This window comes from Delphinus delphis, chromosome 19, assembly GCF_949987515.2.
Source record: "Delphinus delphis chromosome 19, mDelDel1.2, whole genome shotgun sequence".
Classification (NCBI taxonomy): Eukaryota; Metazoa; Chordata; class Mammalia; order Artiodactyla; family Delphinidae; genus Delphinus; species Delphinus delphis.
The window spans coordinates 5,225,801-5,241,378 of record NC_082701.1 but is presented as its reverse complement, the minus strand read 5'-3'; the positions used below and the strand labels follow the sequence as shown (position 1 = coordinate 5,241,378).

At 51.8% G+C, this 15,578-nt stretch overlaps 1 long non-coding RNA gene across 2 annotated transcripts; it reads left to right on the top strand.

Annotated features, from left to right (window-relative positions):
- Window positions 1–4,548: 4,548 nt before the first annotated feature.
- LOC132414451 (uncharacterized) lies at window positions 4,549–7,674 on the top strand. Of its 2 annotated transcripts, none has more exons than XR_009516958.1 (3): window positions 4,549–4,608; window positions 5,657–5,837; window positions 7,030–7,674. It is a non-coding gene; the product is annotated as an uncharacterized lncRNA (long non-coding RNA). The 2 variants fall into 2 exon arrangements; XR_009516957.1 differs by lacking the exon at window positions 4,549–4,608 and adding an exon at window positions 5,012–5,160.
- The last annotated feature ends 7,904 nt before the right edge of the window (window positions 7,675–15,578 follow it).

Below are 15,578 nucleotides of genomic sequence, written 5' to 3'. Positions count from 1 at the left end.
GGCTGGTTCTAACTGCAGCCCCACCTCTAAGATTCTGAAAGATTCTTAAGGGCTAGTGCACTATTGGAATAGCAGAGCCTCTTTCCTAAAACCGCTTGAGTTGTTGACTAGAATGAATGGTCCTGCCTTGTGTCCTGGGGCCAGCCTCCTTTCTGGGTTAAACTAGCAGAAACATCTCTGATAAGTTTTGGGGTTCACATCAGCCCTGAATGACAGAGTTTGGAGTTTTGTATTCGGCAGGTAACGGTCCAAGTAAACCCAAGATGGAGGGGAAACCAGAGGTATAGTTGAGATCACTGCTCTCTGGTCCATGGTTTTCCAAAACCTGGAAGTAGCAGCAATATAGCGTGTTGTCCTTAAGCCTCTTCCACAGCTTCTCAGCTACAGAATTGGAAAGTGCAGAGGAAGGCTATTAGTTTCCACAGATGCACTGCTGAAAAGATCCAGTGTTTTGCCAGGAGATGCTTTTTGGAGGGAAAGCACCAGGGGAGGTTCTGGAGCATGCAGTGACTAACAGAGTTAAATACAAGAGATCCGGTAGAGATAATAGTGAGTGACTGTCTTCTAACGTCCTACCAAGGGGAAAAGGAGATGGGATTCATGGAGCAATGTGGAAGTAGGTCAAACATCAGAAATCATCTCGTAATACTGAAAGTGATAGCGCCGAGAGGGGCTGAAGTATCCCTTTTTTAAAATTAGGAGGGAGAGGAATGCTTTTTACCAAGTCTTAAGTACTGTTCTTTCTGGACAGAGAAAAAGACTGTCCCTAGATGAATAGCTTCATCAAGGAAACCTTGTTAAAAGTTAGCGATGTCACGTACATGCTGAAATATTTAGGGCTGAAGGGGCCTGCTGTCTGCATTTTACCTTGACATATGTTTAAAAAGTAAGATGGGTCGATGGATGGATAAATGCATAGATGTGTGATGAAACATAGTGGCATCTTGACGTCACAGAGTCTAGGTGGGTATGCAGGTATAACATTTCTATGTGTTTGGACGTTTTCAAATAAAATACTGGAGGAGAGTACCAAGCCCTGGGCCACCCATGGTAATTCAGATTCAGTGAGTTGGTGATGAGGTCTAGGAATGTTCTGAGCTTTGCAAGGGATTCTGATAATGAGTCAAGTCTGTTGGGGCCCATGTGGAATAGGTTGGTTTTCCTCAAACTTGGATACGCACAGGAAACCCCTGGAGATTCTGTCAAATGCAGGGTCTGATCCAGCAGGTCTGGAGTGGGGCCTGAGTCTACATTTCTCACAAGCTCCCAGGTGATGCTGAGGCTGCCCGTGCCTGGACCATACCCTGGGCAAGACGGAAGAGAGAACTCTTCCGTGTTCTCTGCATCTGAGAAGTCCAGTGGGTCTCAGCTTGGGTTTCACATTGGAATCATCTGGGTAGCTTTAAAATAAACTGGATGGCTGGGAGTGCGGGGGTCTCACCCCCAGAGATTCTGGTTAATTGGCCCGGGCTGCAGCATGGGCAATGAGATTGAAGACCCCTCAGATGATTCTAATGTGCAAGCGCTGATTTCATGTCAGGAAGGGAATTGATGGAATATTAAATTTCAGGAAATGAACTTTTGCACAGAAAGACGCTGCGGACCCTCGTCACCCACGTGTGCAGAGGCTTTTCCAGCCACGAAAGACTCAAAGCCACTCACCTCCTTTCCCTCATGATGAGAATGACTGACAGCCAGCATTGATTGAGTGTCAGGCGATTTTCGTTAGTCCGTTTCATCATCACAGTACCCCATGAGGCAGGCGTTACTATCCTATCTTAGAGATGGGGAAATTGAGCTTGGTTGAGTTCAGTGACTGGCCCAAGGTAACACAGCTAATAAATAAGACTTGGGCGGAGGTATGAACTAGGTCCGCCTGACTTCAAAGGCCATGCTTTTTAACTATCATATTACTCTGTTGTCCGCACGATCTTTGCCAAGAAATTAGAAAACTATAGCCCGTGGGCAGGTCAAGGCTGGCCAGCTGCCTGTTTTTATAAATAAAGTTTTATTGGAACACAGCCCCACCTCTTCCTCTATGTCTTGTCTGCATCTGCTTTCGTGCTATAATGGCAGAGTTGAGCATTTGCAGCAGAGACCCTGGGGCCTGCAAAGCCGAAAATATTTATCTCTGGCCCCTGACAGAAAAGAGTTGGGTGACCCTCGATGGATTGGTGAGACAGCTAGCACAGAGCCGGGGAGCAATCCTCGGCTGTGCTCCGAGCAGAAGGAGTAACCCATGGAGAATGAACTTGAACTCACGGTCCCTGTAGCTCTGGTTTCTGCTGACGTTTTACTTCGATCTCGTGGCCTGCGTTCTACTCCAAAAGGGTTACAACTTGCTTCCTTGGAACAGATTTTATTTTCACGCCAAAAGTTTTGATCTGTTTTAAGAGCAAAAGGTCTTGCTCCCGAAGCCAGGGCTGTCACAGGGCTCCCTGCAGAGTGGGGCAAGGGAGACCAGCTGCCTGCCACCTTCTGCGGCAGCACGGTGGGAGGCTTGCGTGGAAAAGCCTGGAGCCCTGTGGCTCCTTGGAGGCAGCAAGAGGCTTCCGTCCCTTCCCACCAGCCATCCACCAAGAAACCCTGTCAAGAGGTCAGGAGGGAAGAGAGAGGGAGGAAATGCCAATCAATCCATCAAAGCCCCACCCTCCTGCGCTTCCAGCCGGTTAGCCGGGCCTGAGCATCCTTGGTGGGGGGGGGGGGGGGGGGGCAGGCGCATGGAGGGGAAGTGCATTTGGTAATGATTCTAGATTTCCTGTTTGGTTCCTGGGGTGGGGTGGGGGGGAGTTGGGCTATGCTAGCTCCTAGTCTATGTGGACTCTTGCACATTGCGTTCTTTCTTTTCTACCGGTTGTTGTTTCTTTGTTTTTTCTCTTTACTACTTTTCTTCCTCTGAGGTTTGTTTGCATTTTTTTGTTGTTAATTGGTGTGAGGAGGGCCTCCTTCAGGAAAATTGGTGGAAAAGGAGAGGTGAGGGGCAAGGAGAGGCCAGGATACCCTGCCTGGATTCCTGGGGCATTGGCCTGGGTACCATAGAAATTTTGTCCCCCCTGGACAGACGTAGTAGGAGAGCTGTAAAGAATCTGTTTAGGTAGACAAACATTATGCAGTGCTTACTGCGTGCATGGGATACAAAGGCACACAAAAAAGGCCCGTCTTCTGCTGTAAGAGGTCAAAGATGAGAGAGAGAGAGTTCAAAGCAGCTTGATAAACTCAATGGAAGAAGTAGGTAGGATGGAGATGGGTGTATGGGGAGGGGCTCAGGAATCCTTTAGCTCAGTTTTCTCTTCCAAACAAGACTGAGCCTTAGTCTCGGAGATGCGAGGGGCACCTCTCACCAAATGACAGTCAGAGCTAATAAGACCAGACATCACTGCGAAGTCCCCGGCACAACTGCCTGGTGTTACCGGGCAGGTGGACCGTTTGCTGCTCCCTTGGATACAAGCCTTAGGCCGGGAGCTCTGGGGCTGGAATCCTGGGGCTGCTTTGGCCTCGGGGAGGCTGAGGGTCCCGGGAGCACAGAGGTGATCTGCCTTCTTTTCATTACATAAGGACTTTGATCCCTCCAACGAGCAGAAAAGAGAGTTCTCCCTTTTCAGCACCTTCTAATATCCTCCCCGCTGGCTGTGCTGGCCCCGCTGTCACCTCACCTTGAAGGAGAAAGGATGTGTTTCCAGCTGGGCCCTTTCTCTTCCCGGTTTGAACTGGGAGTGAGCGAAGCTCAGGAAACAGATTGTAGCCACAGGGCTCCGGCTGCACCTGAGAGCATCAGGGGGAGGGGAGGGGAGGTGGAGAGACATGGGGTCCTCAGTGCCACACGCTCTGCCCAGCTGACCTTTGCTGTCGGAGCTCCAGGCTGAGGGTTCGTTGTGGTGGAGCCAGGGATGATGGCCCAGCAGCTATAGGACTGCAACTTGGCCTGCCCTACGGCACTCCATCCCTTCTTAAAACCCCTTACAGGGCCAAGCTGCCTGCACCAGTCAGCTGTGCCTCTGGGTTTTCAAGATGGACGTGGGCCGGGAGGGGATGGGGACCACTTTGTCATTCCCGCCCTTTCTCTCCTATCCCCTTTTACGCATTGTTCCGAGAGCTAAGTGGTAAAAAAAAAAAAAAAGCCTTGGGCAAGATGACATGATATTGGTGCTTTCGATTAGTGTGTGAACTCTCCACCTGGAGTTTCTTTCAGAGTTGCTAAAACCTGGCGGTCTATGAACTCTCTGAACTGAGGTGAGGGCAGAAAAATAAACAGGGTGCGCGTGTGATGAAAAGCTAACGCCAGCTCAGAACTCCCATCCGGGCTGAGCACACCCGGGGAGCCTTTTGAAAACCGCCACTCCTGACAGCAGTTCTCCAGACAAATGGCTGGCAGTGGCGGCTGTGTGCTCGACTTCCTCCCCAGAAAGAGGACAGCAATGCTGGGTGCAAAAGAATCTTCTAGAAATGCTGCAGGGTTGACCCAGAAATGAAAGGATCTCAGTAAGGAAATGGACTGCTCGTCGCTTTCTAATCCATCAGCTTAGTTTCTCTGAATTTTCCATCTACAGAGTCGCATTCGTGGTCCCAACCTTGCAGAGAGAAGAATGCTACATTTTATCATTTTACCAGGTAAATATTCTTTTTGACATGTGAATAATTACCTCCCAGTTTATCTCTTTGGAAAATGCACATGCATGTATGTACACATGTGTGTATGTGTGTATATATATATATATGCATACTTTTGTGTACATATATACAACGTATAAAGAATTTTACAAGGGAGCAAAGGCCCTACGTACAATAGTAGCTGGACCTCCAAGACGTACACCCTGTGCCTGGAAGGGTGACCAACATGTCTCAGTTTGCCGGGGACTGTCCTGATTTTAAAACCGGAAGTTCCGCATCCCCAGAGCCCCCGGGACTGGGGCAAATTGGGAAGGCTGGTTGCAGCAGAGCCCTGTGAAGTCCACCGTCTCAAATCCTCACGACGATGCTGTGAATGAGATGGTGTTTTTGCAGGGAAGGAAAGTGAGCTGGAGATGTTGACGGAGCCGCCCAGGTTCACTCCCTGAGTCTGGGACTGAAGCAAGTCTTGCACCTGGGTCTACCATCGCCGCCATGCATTTCATGTAGGAGCACCTTGGACGGTGCAAATACACAGGGAGAGCTCTGCGGAAGGTCAGGATGAGGGACAGTGGTTTCTGGGGTTGGAACTAATCAGCCTTCAAAAGGGAGGGAGGGGCCGGGAGAGGAGAGTGTTCCGAGATGGGGTCTCCTGCCCGCGGCTTTGGCAGCTCAAAGGTCTCCAGCCTGGGTGCCTGAGGAGGACCAAGGACTTGCCTGGGGTCAGGTTAACCTTCAGGATGGAAGCCAACCTCCCTACGCGTGAAACCCCTCCACCTGGGCTAGTGCTTTTAGCCCTTTCCCTGTGGCTTGAGTCCACTAAGGTGGCATCAGAGGAAATGAGACCGGAGCAGATGAGGATTTGCTGGCTGCGCGGCCTGTAGAAGCAGACTGGGTCCCCCTCCCTCCCACCCCATCACCGCATCCCAGCCCATCCTCTCTGCTCCCCCAGAGGTGTCCAAACAGCTTCTCCATCCTGCTCAGGGCTGCTGGGCCTCCCCAGGAGACCAGCAGCGAGACGGAGAGCTAATTACTGTTTTCTCTTCTGCAGGCCCTGGAGCTGTACCAAACTAGGCTTCCCCTTCTGCAAGGACCCCAATCCTCTGCTGGTACCTGGAGGTGGCCCCGGCACGGATCTCCGTCTCCCACATTAGCATGGGCCCCCTTCCAAGACATCCTCACCCCTTGTTTCTCCGACCTCTCCCAACACACACCTGTGCTTCCCGTTTCAGGTGAGAGAAATGGGTGGCTGGGTTTCCGTAGGTCTCCTAATCGCAGGAGTTGAGCTGATAGGAAACCAGGCCAGGTCATTCCACCCACGAGGTCATGAGAGCAGGGGACCTCTTGGGAGTTTCCTGGTTTCAAAAGAAACCAGACTGAGGCCTGGGGTGTAGACTTCCTGGGGCACCATGGTCCACGGAATAAGCTGTCATTCCAGAGAACGGGAACGCCATCAGGAATCAGCCTTGGGAGAATTTCCTGGGCTGCTATGTCCCAGTCTGAAGGGAAAAGCATAGATCTGAGCCGTGCAGCTGGGTACGGTTCCCCAGCACCCCCCGTCCCAGCCCCATCTGCCCGCATCTCGTTCCCACTGAAATAATCACAGGGTAGGCCCGGCCTGGCTGCGTCGCCATGGCAACTGCCCTAATTTCTTTTAATCCCAGCGTTCCTTCCTAACGGGACCTCCCCCCGCCCCCTCTCCCCCCTGCAACGTGTTTTAATTGTAATAACTCCCGGGTTTTCGGGAGGTAATGACCATGTGTGGGGAGCCCGTGCTGGCCTGGCCCCATCCCCGGAGCTGCCCTCCCAGCGTGAGCCCTGGAGGGACCCAGGGCAGGCTTGGGCAGGGCCTGCCACGGGGGTCTGGGGCCTCGGAGCTAATGGACACAAGCCGGGGAGCCTCAGCCCTGCGGGGTTGTGTCCTGAGGACGTTTTGTGGCGTGCCTCCCCTTACCCCGCATCTGCACCCTCTGATCACACCTTGAAGGGAATCCACGGACCATTCCTCCGTTCCAGGCCCAGTCAGCCACATTGCATCAGGGATGTGACCCTGAATGTGTGTTCAAATCACCTGGGGCCTTGTTAGGAGGCAGTTTCCAAGCCTTGGTGATGCCCAAGATCTTGCGTTTCCAGCCACCTCCCCGGGGACGCCCACACCGCCGACACTTTCAGTAGCAAGAGTCCAGAGCACCCCTGTGCGACAGAACCTTCTTCGGAGCTGGAAATGCCCCATACGTACGCTGTACCGTATATTAACGAGCCATTATCCACAGGAGGCTACGGAGCAGTTGAAACGCGGCTAGTGCAACTGAAGAATGGAATTTTAGATTTTATTAAACGTTCCTTCCTTTACATTTAAACCACCACATGGAGGCTAGTGGCTGCCATAGTGGAAACCACAGGAAGTTCCGCTGGTCATTGCAGGTCCAGACCCGGCTTCAGCTGTCTCTGCAAAGGGGCAGCTTCCTGGTCATCCCGCAGCCGGAATCTGCTCCCATCCACCCTGCGCTGCGGGGGCCCATCTCCTTCGTTTTGCGCACGCTGTGTTCCTCACTGGTTCCTGTCCTGCTTCAGATGGACTGCTGAGAAGTGAGCAGAAGATCTGATGGCCTGGCTTGGAAGTAAGAACCTCAGGTCTGCCCAAAGCCCAAGACATCTGCACACGCCCAGCTTTTCTGGGAAGCCTTCCGAGCAAAACTGAGGGGTCCAGGGTCACTGTGGGCTATCAGACGCTGTCCTATGACTGGTCTCTCAATCCTAGTAACAGTAAGAGACAGTTCAGGAGGTGATGCAATAATGCTGCAGAAGCCCTTAGTCTACTTTCCTTCCACCAAAGCCCTCCCGGGCCGAGCTTTCCCGTCCGCAGGCTGAAATATTAGATGTTCAGCTGGGAGTCCAACAGAAAAATATTTCTGCAATTGTGCATGTGTGTGTTTCTTTTTTTTTTTTTTTTCTTCTAATTTAATGTGCCAGACAAGCCTCCCTGTAATTAAAACCAGAAACAAGGACCAGACTTAGACAGAGATTTGAAGGCTGTAAACTTCTAGGACAGGTTTATGTAAAGCAATTAAAAAGGGAGTTAAAAATTGTTAAAAAATTAAACACTTAATTACTTTTTTTTCTCCTCTCATTTCTGCTGAGCTGTTCTGGCTGTGGAGCTCGAAGAAAGATATAAAAAGGAGAAAGTTTTGCCTCGTTGCTGTAAATCGTGTTCAGCAAATGCTTCTCTGCGTTTTGCAGCCGAACCCATCTGCTGTCTATTAGCCTAAATCATGCCTTTTCAATTAAACTGGCTTAGGGAAGTCTGGTAGCGAAACGTGTGTGTGTGTGTGTGTGTGTGTGTGTGTGTGTGTGTGTAGAGGGCCAGCATGGTGGTTGTGGAGGATGGGAGAAAGGTGAAGTCTGATTTCAGGCTGCGAGGTGGAAATATCTTTTAAAAGGTGTGATCCTATTTTCATGTGGCTGCAACCCGGGGCCCTTGGGGTACGCAGACGGAGGCTTCCTTGGCGCGACAGTGGGTTAAATACTAGAACGGGTAACCTGCAGCAACACATTATGGCAGAGGCCCATGAGGAAGGAGGAAGGGGGAGATGCTTTTGTCTTTCAAAAGAAAATGGACTTTCACCATCCTGAGAGGGTCTGGGCGTGGTCCTGGTGGCGGGTGAAGGAGCGTCCGGTCTCCAGGGACCCTATGTGAGCATCTGTGTCTGACGCTGTGTTCCTTTTAGAGTCCCCCAAGCCCTGTGGCTCTGTGTCTTGTGTCCTGGGGGGAAGGTTGAGTAGGGTTGTGGTTCCCACAGAGGCCAGGGCCCTTGAGTTGAGGAGCGTTCGCGCATCTTTGCACGCGGAACCCCTCTGTGGGCTCCTGTGCCCACCCCTGGCCTCCTAACCGCTGACGATCCGCAAATTTCCCAGCTCCCGGCTCCTCCCCACGTTTGTATCAGGTGGGGCTGCCTAAGGGACCAGGTGACATCCAGGGTGGTAGTCTGGGGATGCCTGCCTTCGGTTTCATGTGGCCTCATCTCCCTTGAAGAAGAAAAACATGTTTGCCTTGACGCAACTGGGATGAGGAATCTGCGTGCTCTCCTCCTGCTGTTCCCGGTGGGAGGGGCAAGAGGTGAAGTGTGTGGTCTGCTGATGAGTGTTTATTTTCAATCACCCAGCCCTCGCCTCCTGCTCGACGCAGCCCTCTCTGCGGGACCGCCCTGAGTAGCAACCTGCCGAAAAGCCTGCTCCTCGGTTGGGGTTTAGACAAGGGGATTTGGTGAAGGAAGGTCTGGTGACAGGAGCTGGGTCTTTGACATTTGAGTTGACATCGATAGTAACAGTAATAACAATACTAGCTACAGTTTATCGAACGCTTACAACATTCAAGCACCGGCCTAAACATTTTACCCAGAATCCCTCCTTCCATCCTCGCTGTGAAGCTCCGAGGGTGGACCATCCACAGTTCTATGTTGCATATGAAGAAATTAAGCCACAGAGAAGTTAAGACATTTGCCTGAAGTCACACAGCTTGTACGTGCAGAGCCGGGCTTTGAACTCGGGCTACATGCTCTTGACCCTACACTGTACTGCCTCTTCGAGGGAGGGAGCCTCTGAGAATTTCCATGCCATGTGCTTCCGTGCTCCTGGGTTGGGGCTTAGGCGAGGATGTCTGGAGGCCACCATCAGATCAGTTTATTGACGGTCTTGGGTATGAAGAACAGAGTTCGACTTCAGAGCTGGGCACAGCTGGACTTGCATCCTAGCTGTGCCACCTGCCGCTTAGGTAACCACCAGCCATTCACGTATCATCTTGGCCCACCTGTGAAAGGAGTCAAGCCCGACCTTGGCGAGGTTTCACATGTGCTGAGTGTGCCCGGCGTGGAGAAGATACTCCATAAACCTCGCGCTCGTTGCCTTCCTTCCTGGTGGCCTGAATCCATGAAGCTTGACCTGGTTTCTTCCTGGCTCTTTCATTTCCTGCAGGATACGGTTTCAGGTCTCTTCCAAGTGATTCACTCTAAACAAGACGCGGGTGGGACGCTGTCCGCAGAGCAGGCCGGGGTGCCCATCCAGGGACTCTGGCCACGCTGAGCCTTCCTCCCCTCAGGAAAGGCCCCCCTCCGGTCCCCGAGGGGCCCTGCCCTTTGTGGCAGCCGGAAGGAGAAGCTGAGGCCAGCTAACTCCTGTTCTGCGTCCACAGCTCCTTGGGGCCGCCTGGCGCCCCAGCGGTTGGGCCGAGCAGGGAAGGGCGGCTGGCCTGGCTCCAGAGCAGGCCAGCAGGCCCGGCCATGCAGGCGGCGCTCGCTCAGAGCCCCTCTAATCCGATGGCGGGGTGCAGCGATCCGTAACCAGGGCTTCCAGGAGCCTCCCGAGCCAGGCACCAGCCTCCCGAGCCTCCGAGGGTGGTGGAGAGGTTGTCGCCTGGCTCCACGGAGCTGGCAGGAGGCGGGCGGTGGAGCCGGGGGCTAGAGGCTCCAGGTGGATGCACACAGGTCCCCTGGGAGGTCCCCTCTGGGTCATGGGAAGGGGGGTCCGAGCTGACAGTGGGGAGGGGCGCCCGGTGAACACAGGATGGACGTGCTAGGGGAGCCCACTGAGCGGGCGCCACTTCTGTCCTGCCCCTCTCCCCTGACCTCCGGACAGCTTGAAAAGCTTTTCTATCCAACAGCAGTCGGGTGGGGTGGAAGAGGGGCTTTTGTTCAGGCCAGATCATGGGGGAGGGGAGCACGGTGGTGGGGAATCAGAGAAGCCAGGCTCCGACCTCAGTGCAGTCACTTGGGCTGTTCGACCGCAAGCAGGTTACTCAGCCTCTCTGAGCCTCCGTTCCGCTAGTACAGCACCTGGCACATATAACAAGCAAGGAGGAAATTGCTCTGTAATGTCCTTCCTCCTCCCCTCAAGTAATTCTGTGGTTTTCACCCCCTGCCCGCTGTGGTTCTCCCAGACCCTCTGCTGTCAGACCTCATCCCACGGGACCCTGCTGGAGCCCAGAGACCAGGCTGCGTCTGCCCCTCCCCTGGAGGGAGCCACGTCGGGCCAACACACTCCCGGCCTGCAGGTCATCCCAGGATGGGGTAGAAATTCAGCTTGGAGCCGCTGGTCACACGTTCCTGGCGGCCAGCTGGGAGGTGGCCCTCGTCCCTGTGCACAGACACAGCTGAGCTTAACATGATTGTGGAGAGAAGCCTGGCGTCTGGAAGAGCACGGCTGCCACTGAGGTTCCTGCCGTGTCTCGTCACCTGGGAAGCTTGCCCAGCCAAATCGGCATCTCACTCTCCAGGGGCCTGGAGAGCCCAAGTGTGGTGGCTTATCTGTGGGTCCTCATCTCCCCCACCACCCCCAAAGGCCACTGGTTCTGAGTAGCCCACTTCTGGGGTTCATCCTTCCGGCCACCCCCCGCCTTCATGAGGAAGATTCTCATCAGAACATTCCCTGCTGCCGCAGCTTCCAGGTACTAGAGAAACTTTGCCGCCAACCTGGGAGATAGGACAGACCAGCTGCTGACTTGGGGGCAGGGGTCCCTGGAGACCCTGGCAATATTCCCGGGAGATTGCACCTACTGGTGTGAATGTGGATAAGAGTTTTTGCCTGGTTGGGCTGGTCCCAAAGGACCCAGCAGAGCCCTGACTGGAGACAGAATCTGATCCACGTTTTATGATTCTATTCCAGCATCACCTCCTCCAGGGAGCCTTCCCTGAGTTACACACATTTAAACAAATTTTTTCCCTGGGTTTACAGTTTTCCCTGTGCTCCCCCACATCAAATGAATCAGTTTGAATAGTAATTGTTTCTTTATCTGTTTGGTCCCCTAGGCCATGAACTCCGCAAAGGTACGAGCTGTATCCCAGGTGCCTGACACAAGCCTTGGCTCCCCAGGGAAGTTCAACAAATGCCTATGGAATGATATATGGGGGGGATCAAGGGGAGAGGTCACTATGGTGGACACAACAGGGCTTTTAGAGATGAACCGGTACCCAGAATGTCCTCAAGAAGCTCACCCCCTAATGGGCAGAGTCCTGTGTTGGGCTGCCTGGGTCTTAGGTGTCTGGGAGACTTACCTGTGATGGGGGGAATAAGGTGGCAGAGCACGCAGCAGTCTTGCTCTGAGAGATGCTCCTGCCCCCCCGACGTGAGCGGCTGGCGTAGCGGTAGAAGCCGCGTGGTAGGATGAATGCCCGGTGTCGAAAGCGTAGAGAGAATGGGGCTTAGTCTGGCCAGAAGGCGGCTCTACCCACAAGCTCAGGAAAGCAGGAGCGTAGTGGGTGGGAGGGGCAGTGGGCTGTGGTGAGGCTGCACCTTCCAGGACAGCTGGCCTCCTCCAGAGGACAAAGATGAGAAGTCTAGTTTCAGTTACCGGGCCTTAGATGCCCAAACACTATTTTGGAATCAAGAGCGTGGGTAGTTTGAGGCCCTCCTCCAGCAGGCCCAAGTCTCCAGCTTTTGTTTTTGCTTTTGTTTTTCTGTATCCGGACCTGGAGGATGTGCACTGGTATCTCTTTTAGGAGGCTCAGACCACGGGTGATAGCCATTGGCAACAGCCCCCAAAAACACTATCCTTGGGACAGAGGCCCTGGGCTGATGAAGGCTTTGGCATCGCTGGGTGGCGTTGGGGGAGTGGCTTAACTGTCCTGGGCCTCAGCTCTTTATTGCAGTGGAAGCATTCTGCCTCCTGTAGCTCCCGGAGTTGACATGGCGCTTAGGTCAGAGGATAGATGTTCGAAAGTATCTTCCAAAGCAAATACTCTAAAAAGCATCAGGTGCTATTGGTATGCGTTTGAAGCGGTGGTTAGCCGGGCTCATGTGACCTCAGCCCCGACACCACCCTGCCCTGCCCCCAACCATCACCTCTAGCTGGGTTCTCTGGAGCCTTCTCCAAATCAGGGAGTTGGTTTTGCCTGTTTGTCTTGGCTTCTGACACAGACAAAGCCTCATGAGCTGCAGAGAGTGTCCTGGCAGTGGGGTCAATGCCCAGGATGCCTGGCCCGGACACTGCCTCCAGGAAGTCGGGGCTCTTGTGACCGGTGACACTGCGTGTGATTTCTCTGCAGAAAGTGGGTGGACGTGGGGTTTGGCAAGCTTTCTGTGCCTTCAGCCCTTCCAGCTCCTCCTGGAAAAAGCCTGGTCCGTGTCCCTAGGCGCGAAATAGTCCCTTTGAGCGGGGCCAGGTTACTGCTGAACATGTGACAAAGCCGGTTTGCTAGATAGTTCCGCCCTTGCTCTGATCATCGTGAAATACCAGTGTGTCCTCAAGGCCATCCGACTTAGCCCAAATCCTTAATTTTACAGTATTTTAAATCCTTAATTTAGACTATGTATAAAGAAATATCATTTTATACATTTGACTTTAAAAAAAAATTTATTTAGGGCTTCCCTGGTGGCGCAGTGGTTGAGAGTCCACCTGCCGATGCAGGGGACGCGGGTTCGTGCCCCGGTCCGGGAAGATCCCACATGCCGCGGAGCAACTGGGCCCGTGAGCCACAATTACTGAGCCTGCGCGTCTGGAGCCTGTGCTCCACAACAAGAGAGGCCACGATAGTGAGAGGCCCGCGCACCGTGATGAAGAGTGGCCCCCACTTGCCGCAATTAGAGAAAGCCCTCACACAGAAACAAAGACCCAACACAGCCAAAAATAAATAAATAAATAAATTAAAAAAAAAAAAAAAAGAATGCGGAGACTTTTATGATTTTTTTTCTAACTTGGAGATTTCAGAAAGAAAGATCTGTTCTTGTGATTTAAGCTTTATATATTCATTAATAACTATTTGAGAATTGAGTTAAATTACCACTGGCCAGTTAACGATGTTATTTTGTAGATGCTTGACTAAGCATTTGGTAAAGATAGGTTTCATAGTTCTTTACATTCTGAAGCCAGTGTTTTTTGTTTTTTATTTTCTTTCTCTTTTCTTTCAAATGTTTTCATGCGCCCATGAAAAGCCTGTAGATTTTAATCACTGTGCCTACATTGCCTTTAAAAAGGAAAGTCTTATGGGAGTCAGAGCTTAAGTATGATTCCTGGCTAAGTGTCACTCACTGTGACCAGTCCAGGCCTCACTAGCTCCATCTGTTAATGGGGCTAATTCGCTCTCAGTGTTTCATATGATTGTTTTGACAGATAAGCTAAGATAATAAATGAAAGCACATAGCCCAGTGCCTGACTCTTCCATAGAAAGTTGTCTGGTTAAATATTATATGTTAGCATTAAAACTCAAGTCCACAGAAGACACATGATTTTCTCCTATTCTCCAGTAAGTTCCTGAAAACTGAAATTTTTTTTTTGTTTGTTTGTTTTTTTGCGGTACGTGGGCCTCTCACTGTTGTGGCCTCTCCCGTTGCAGAGCACAGGCTCCGGATGCGCAGGCTCAGCGGCCATGGCTCACGGGCCCAGCCGCTCCGCAGTATGTGGGATCTTCCCGGACTGGGGCACGAACCTGTGTCCCCTGCATCGGCAGGTGGACTTTCAACCACTGCGCCACCAGGGAAGGCCTGAAATTTTTTTAAAAAGGTAATTAACAGGGATTTCATTCATTAAGAATTCAGAAAAATTTCACCATGTTTTAGATTTACCTTTAAACTTTGTATGATAAAAAGTTGAGTCCAGGGAATTAACGATAGAGACAGTAGTTGATGGAGAGGGGGAGGTTTTTGGTCTACTCGAGGCAAGGAGCTTTCCAAGACCTTAGAAACAGCTGCTTGGAAACAATTGTGTGTTAATTAGGGAGGATTCTTATCAGATCCCGCAGAACCTCTCCTTGCCTGTGCCTTTCTAGACCATGTACTCTAGCTGAAAATAGTATCAGCATCCCTATTTTTGGTGGCTTTCTGTAACTGAAGGTTTTCTCTCCTTCAGACCAGTCTTCCTCCCTGAGTTTGACCTTGGGAGCTGTGTGGAGGTTGACCTTGATGGGTAGTGTCATGGGAGACCCCCGGAGGCCACCTCCAAGCATGTGATGAACACACACAGGACATGAGTCACACCCGAATGACACCAGGTAGTCTACCCAACATGATATTTGGCAGTCATAGTTCTTGTCTTTCTCATTGGAAGGGCAAAGAGGTAGGTGGATGGATGGGAAACTGCAAGCTGGAAAGTACGTGGGCATTTCAGAGGATGTACTAACAGCCGCTTGGCACGACTTTAGCAGGGTTGTTTTCTGTTTCAAGGCCACGTGCCTCGGTCTTCTCTTGGTATATGGGGTGCACACGATATTCACGATGGTGTAGGAAGCCCTGGGGTTCAGGACACCTAACTTTCAGCTTGAATTCTGTTAATAGTAAGTCGCCATGACTGTGGATTACCTAGGGTTTACAGCATATTGAATTTGATAAGAATGATACATTGGGGGAAATGAGATACTTTCCCAGAGCAAGCTCTAAATAAATGAAGTTTCACTTGACTTCACTGGCTGGTTAAAAGAGTAAACTTGAGCTGGAAAATAGTCTTGTTTGGCGGACTCCCAGGTGCTTAAACAACCACACCCAGAGTACCAGAGGCTCATTTCAAATCGTCATCTTGCTCTTGGTCTCCATGCTCGTCTAAATTTTTATCAGTGACCTGACAAAAGATCAAGAGAGTCCTACGACGCCGCTAGGAGTGAAGCCGTATACGACGGATGCCAGCGTCAGGATCCCTGATACTCTCCACGGACCCAGACGCTCGGCCAAACCCAACAAGATGGAAGACTTTCAACTATCGCTGTTCAGTTTCATGTGGTCTCAGAATTCAGAAGCACAAGAACTAGATTAGAGAGCCCTCCACGGGCAGCAGTTCCCATGAAAGAGATCTGGGGGTTTTAGTCGACCACAAGCCTAATTTGATCCAACAGTGTGACTGTTGCTAAAAATGTTAAAAATGCTGGTAGGCTGCCTTAATGGACATATGGTGTCCAGATCCCCAAAGGGGACGCTACAGGGTCTCCTGGCCTGAGCAGGCCACGTCTAGAGGAGTATGTTTAATCCTAAGCATCGCGTCTGAAGAGAAACAGAGT